Raw genomic sequence first — 6,000 nt, forward strand, 5'->3', positions numbered from 1 at the left:
AAGAATCGTTGACCCACTTAATCCCAGTTCTGTGACAGTGCGAAAGTTAGTTTACCACAACTATAGGATCAAACGCAGGGTAAAAGCTGGGCTCCCTCCTACAAAATGCATGTTGGTCTAGCACTTATGAAATGCAGTGGAGCTGCTTTTTGCAAGACCAGCACAAATATGTGAATAATTGATTGATATTGATGCGAGGATCACCTTGGTGTATCCAGTAATTGTTTGGTTTTTAATCCTCCTGTGGAGGGCAGGAGCCTGGCCATCTGTCAACAACACGTCAGGCGTCTCACCTGGCAGGCACTCTGACCAGCTCAAACGCTTCAGTAAGCAGCCCCACAATTGTTCTCAACGTGATGTCAAATCAACCATTCTGCTCTGAGAGGAGGATTGAAGCTAAAGTGTTTCAGCTCTGTTTCAGGCAGGGGAATCGATGGGCTCACAGTAATAATTCTGTTTTCTTGCTGTGATATGATTGCAGTAATTATAAATGATGGATTGTAGTGTTACTCTCTATATACCTCCAAATAAAAGTGTATGTACAGTATGGTATATACAGAACACTCTTTCTCTGTTACCTTTATTCAGGTAAATCAACCACAAATACTTCTTTACAGCTAATGTCCAAACCATCTCTGCTCTACCAAGGCAGAAGAACATTACTTTTAGAGTGGTTTTACTTTCCAGCTAAATTCATTTTTTGCATAAAATTGGAATTTGGGTAATTATTATTCTTATTTTTCTTTTAAATAAAGTTATTCATATATTGTACATACATATTTTGAGCTTTAACTTGACCTATGATCCTTTATTCAGAAGTTACGGTATTTGGCCTTAAAAAAAGCAAACCAGGACAGCTAACTTCCATTTGATCTCTTCATTAATGTGTGTGATAATAATTAGGTTAAACTGCAAGGCATAATGTTAGTTTGTTGAGAAAAATGCAACCTAAGCATTTTAATAACAACGCATAACAAAAGAAAGCCAGATAACCTTAAGGCAAGTTAAGGGATTTTTCCTTGGTTTCTCTATAACCTTTTGTAGTAAAGGCAAACCGCTCCCACTATTTTAACCAACAAATCCACACAAGAGACACTGGATATTTATTCACCCGATGGAGCAGGTCTTTATAGTTCCAAAAAGTAATTTTGACCCCGCTGAAAGTATTTTTCCTCTGTAGGGCTATTGGACAGCTTTTGTGCAGTAGAGCAATTTCAGGTTAGGTGCTTGTTATGGAACTTTTATAGGGCACTCACAGTCACAGCCTGAATAGGACAAAAGTGCCTATGAACTTTTGTATGTTGTGTGAGTGAAATGAAAATTGTTGAAGGTCATTTTATATAGCCCTCTCCACATGCTCTGAGACCTGTATCGAGCCTCCTCACAGGCAAGATGGACAGGTGGTGTTATAAAAAGACCTTTTCGCCACTGACATCATCCAGAGCCACCAGGAGGCCACTTTTCTCTCTGTCTCTCTATCTCTCTGTCTCCCTCCCTCTAGCACTCTGTTTCAGCCTGGTAGCTGCCCACTGACTGAAGCTAATGGCTGGACGAACGGCTAAAAGCTCTCAGTATGATAAGGTAATGTAAAGTCAGGAGGAGAGAGGGAGAGATAGTGAGAGGGGAGAGAGTGATATATCAGTGAGACCATACATAATGATTATACAGTGATGAGGAAATTGTCTAAATATAAAAACAAATGGAGAATGCTACATGATATCACTGCACCCAGATTGCTGACGGCAGTGTTTGCAGTCATATCCAGATGGTTGTGAACAGGGATGAACGGTGGGAGCCGGGACTTACTGCTGTCCTCTCGACTGACCTTCCCGATGTCACGCATGATAACACAAAAGAGAGTAGCAAGCTGTTTTTGAAAACGCATAATCAACTGTGAACATTTGTGAACATTAAATAGGAACAATTACTCTTCTTAGGTTCGTAGTTTGCTCATATATTCAGTAATTCCTTACCTTTTTTACTAGCTATTGGTGTAAGATATTATATTCACTTTTGTATTATGATTACAGCATCCACAAAAGAAACGTTTATATTGAGCTTATGTAATTTGTTCAGCCTTCACTGTCTGCAAATGGTGCCACCCGTCTACATTACTGTTACACCACCCGCTCCCTTCTGTCGCTCTCACCTTGTCTTTACTCATTTGCCTCTCTGCGGCTCCTGTCCACCAACATTATTGTGCACGCACATATGTGTATACATTTATTTATTTTTCTGTTTCTTCCCCGCTGCTTCCTTTCCTGTCCCCCTCTAACTTCCTCTCCTTCTCCTTCCACCCCCCTGTTTTCCTTTATCTGCTCCCAGACTGGCTTGTCCTCAGTAAGATGGATGTGTGCATTCCCAGGGCAGATGGCCCTGTTGTTACTCTGTGTACCCGGCTCACACTTTAACACCCAGCCTGCTTGTCTGGCCATTGCCTGGGGAAAGGAATCTACTTCTTCACTGTGCAGCAAACATGTGTGTTGCGTGGCTAACCGCATGGGTGCTCACACCTTTTTGTAAGGGAGTAAACTCCAGCAGACTGTGTGCCAAGTACACAGATGGGTTCTTTCTTTGAGGATCACACTTTTTGTTGTAGGAACACTTCAATATTCGTACATTGATTTACATTTATTTTGTTGTAAGGAGCAGCTTTTTAAATCTTCCTACAAGGAAAGATGAACTTCAGCCAATGCAATCGTTTCTTAATGTGAATATCAAGTTCAGGGTCTTGATCGTCAAATAACCAGTTTTGGACAGTTTTTGAGATTTGTCCCAAAATGGGCAACAAATTAAACTCTAAGAGTTTCTGGCAACTGTTTAATGTTATCAGTCAGGGCCATCCTCAAAAGCTCCTTAAGTAAACACATAATGTGAAGGTTTTACTCCGGTTTTCACTTTCCTATTATCTTCAATCAGTTCCTAAGATATCAGTTTTATAATTGTACCTACTGAAGCTTCTAAATGTTTATTTTTCTTTAGTAAATATTGATTAATTCAAGAGTTAAGCTTTCTTTATATATCATATGGTAAAATAGCCTAATATTCTCAACTCTCAGTTCTAACTGACTTTTTTTACCCCTTTCACACGAACGCGGTTCCAGGGCCGGTTCGGAGCTTGAAAAGTACCGTTTTTTCCTGTTCACACCGCAGCAGAGCCTCCTCTAAGCTCCAGAATCCGGTTCGTTTCAAGCACCAAAAAGTTGTCCGTCTATAAAGCAAGCACCGCATACGTCACGCTTACGTCGGATCTGGGCTGTGTCCAAATAACACGCAACATCCTCCTTTCCGTCCAGCTTCAACATGATCTGTGAAAATAACATTGAGAATCAGTTTTAATGTTATACCATAGTAATTAATGCTGCAAAGCTGGGTATTTTGAGCTTGGCGCATGGAGAGGCTAACAACAGCTAGCTCTAACGCCATCGAATAGGACGTATATTTATCTTCTTTCTCCTACGGAATCGTCGTTGAAGTTGATGATGATTGTAAAGAACTTTTGAATGTAGCATGTAACGACTGTAAAGTTGGTAGTAAAGTCGTCCCATTTGTTCCATTTCGTTTCGACAGAGCAAAACCAAAACGAGTAGCGCTTCAATACAATCTGCCATTGTTGTCGTCGATGTGAGGGGTTTCCGCACGGTTTGGCTTTATGAAGCAGGCACGCAAACGGTTACGTCGTGACGCAAACGATGACGCAATGATGCAGCACCAGTCGGGCTCTGAGCGGTGTGAACAGAGCGGGAGCTGAACCGAAGAACCGGTTCTGAACCAGAAAAGCTCTAGCACGGAGCTAGAACAGGAAAAGCCTTGCTGTGAAAGGGGCATTTTTGTGTTTACTCTGAAACCTTAAGGGCAAAATAAGTAGCATTTGACCTTTGTGGTTTATAAGATAAGATCAAATGGACCTTTATTAATCCCCGTGGGGAAGATAACACATTATAAACAACATTCAAAATAAGCCCCTCCCCCCTGGCTTATTTGACCAGCCAGATTAAGTTTGTTTTGTTGCATGCATGTGTTCACGCTTTATTCCCTAACAAATCACTACCTTTGATTGGGCACCGTTTTGCATGACAGCAACCTGTGCCTTTTTGATGGATTTGTTCCATTTCATTGCCATGATAAACTTTTATAACTGCTATCATTTACTGGCAGCATGCACAGACCTCTTTAGGAGATCTGTGCTTGATTTCTACGCAGTGATATAAGGATGATAAATCACTGGGACACATACATTATATCAGTGAAATCACATGTGGTACGGGCCTTTTGTGTGGACATATGTAAATCCAGCCAAGGGATGTTCGGCTGTGCGAAATTGCAGTCTTTGTCTACCCTCTAACCATACACTTTCTTTCATTTCAATCTCAGCACGCAATTGGAATATTGTCCCTTAGCTGCTCCTATCATATGTAATGAATGTGCTGCCCCAAAGGTGAGAGCCATAATTGATTAAAAACCATAATGTTTTTCCATGCCTCGGTGTAGTCAGTGATAAGGATATCTGTGATAGTGTGAGTGTAGCGTCCTGCGTGTGTGTTTTGTGTGTGCATCTGTATGTGTGTGTGGACAGGACGGGACATCAAAGTCGTGTGTGTCTGTTTCATCCTGGCTAATGAAGACGCTGTGAGTGTGCTTCTGGGTCACGGTGGGAACATGCACAGTTAGGTCACTTCAAAGGCGGGATAATGACGGATTAAGTCTAAATCATGGCAGCGCTTTAGACGCTGTTTCACATCTAGCCTGTCGCTTTGCATTTTATTAACAAATCATCGCAATATGATCTGGTAAAAATGTGCCGCCGTTAATTTCCCTTGTCCGTCTTACTCAAATCCTCTACGTCCACATTAGTGGATCGTGGTGGGCAGAGTGGTGGGCCTTTTTATCAACCCTTGATGGCAATGAAATATTCTTTCATTAGTGTCCATATTTCTCCCGATGTATTCATGTTTTAATGCACTGCCCTCTCCGCAGTTCCTTATTGCTTTGTGTTGCGTCGGTGACAGTGATACAGCTTTTCACTTATGGTAGCCCTACAGCTTGAAAGCAAGATATTCTGTCCTTGACTAGTTCTGTTCTGCATTTAAAATTAACCTCCACACCCACAGGCTCTCAGTCGATGAACAGGTAAAACTTCTGTATCATAAAGCAAAGAGTCGCAATGCTCCAACCCTGCGAACCGTACGTGAAGTAGAAATGGTTTAAAAAGGGGGGGGACTCTCAAAGATTATAGAGCTCTAAGCACTCTTATGTGTAAGAGAATGTCACATAAATACACTGTTTCACTACCATTCATCTTGTTCAGTGCATAACCTCCCGATCTTTCACCTCAGGCCTGCTGTGCTTGTGAAGTTACAGGTATGTAGGAAGCACTCGGGGATGTCTAATTGCGCTTGGAGTGATTTATTCTCCCGTAGACTCTCCAAGAGCACTTGAGCGCTCAGATACTCTCGTCAACAACACTTCACAGCAGTTGAAATCAAGAGAAGAGACTGCAGGCCAGTGACCCAAATGCTTGTTTGTGATGAAGAGGTGCAATGTCATGACATATTTGATAAGCTTCATCAGAGGTTCAGGTTAAATGGATCACGTGTTATTGAAAGTGGCAATCCTTGAGATTTCAGTCCTGGTTGATTAAGAAAACAACCTACAAGTATTACTGGTGGTAACAGGAAATGCTGTTTTAATAGTATACTACTGTACATGTCCCAGAAGACAAAGGGCAGCGAAACAAACTATTGTCTTTTCACTAAAAAAGTCTGGCAATAATTGGCCTTTTTTCTGTGATTTTGTGAGGAACCGTGAACAGATTTTATGCTATATTATACTGGGACACAGTAAATAAATGCACAATGGTTTACTTGTCTTGTTGCCACCTTTTTCATGAACAATGGCATTCTTTATCAAGCTCACTGACAAACACACTGCATTTCCTGTGACTAATTCATAATAAAAGTCATCTCACCAGTTTGCTGATTTCAAGCTGCAGGAGGAAGT

Source organism: Pseudochaenichthys georgianus, chromosome 22 (genome assembly GCF_902827115.2).
Source record: "Pseudochaenichthys georgianus chromosome 22, fPseGeo1.2, whole genome shotgun sequence".
Taxonomy (NCBI): domain Eukaryota; kingdom Metazoa; phylum Chordata; class Actinopteri; order Perciformes; family Channichthyidae; genus Pseudochaenichthys; species Pseudochaenichthys georgianus.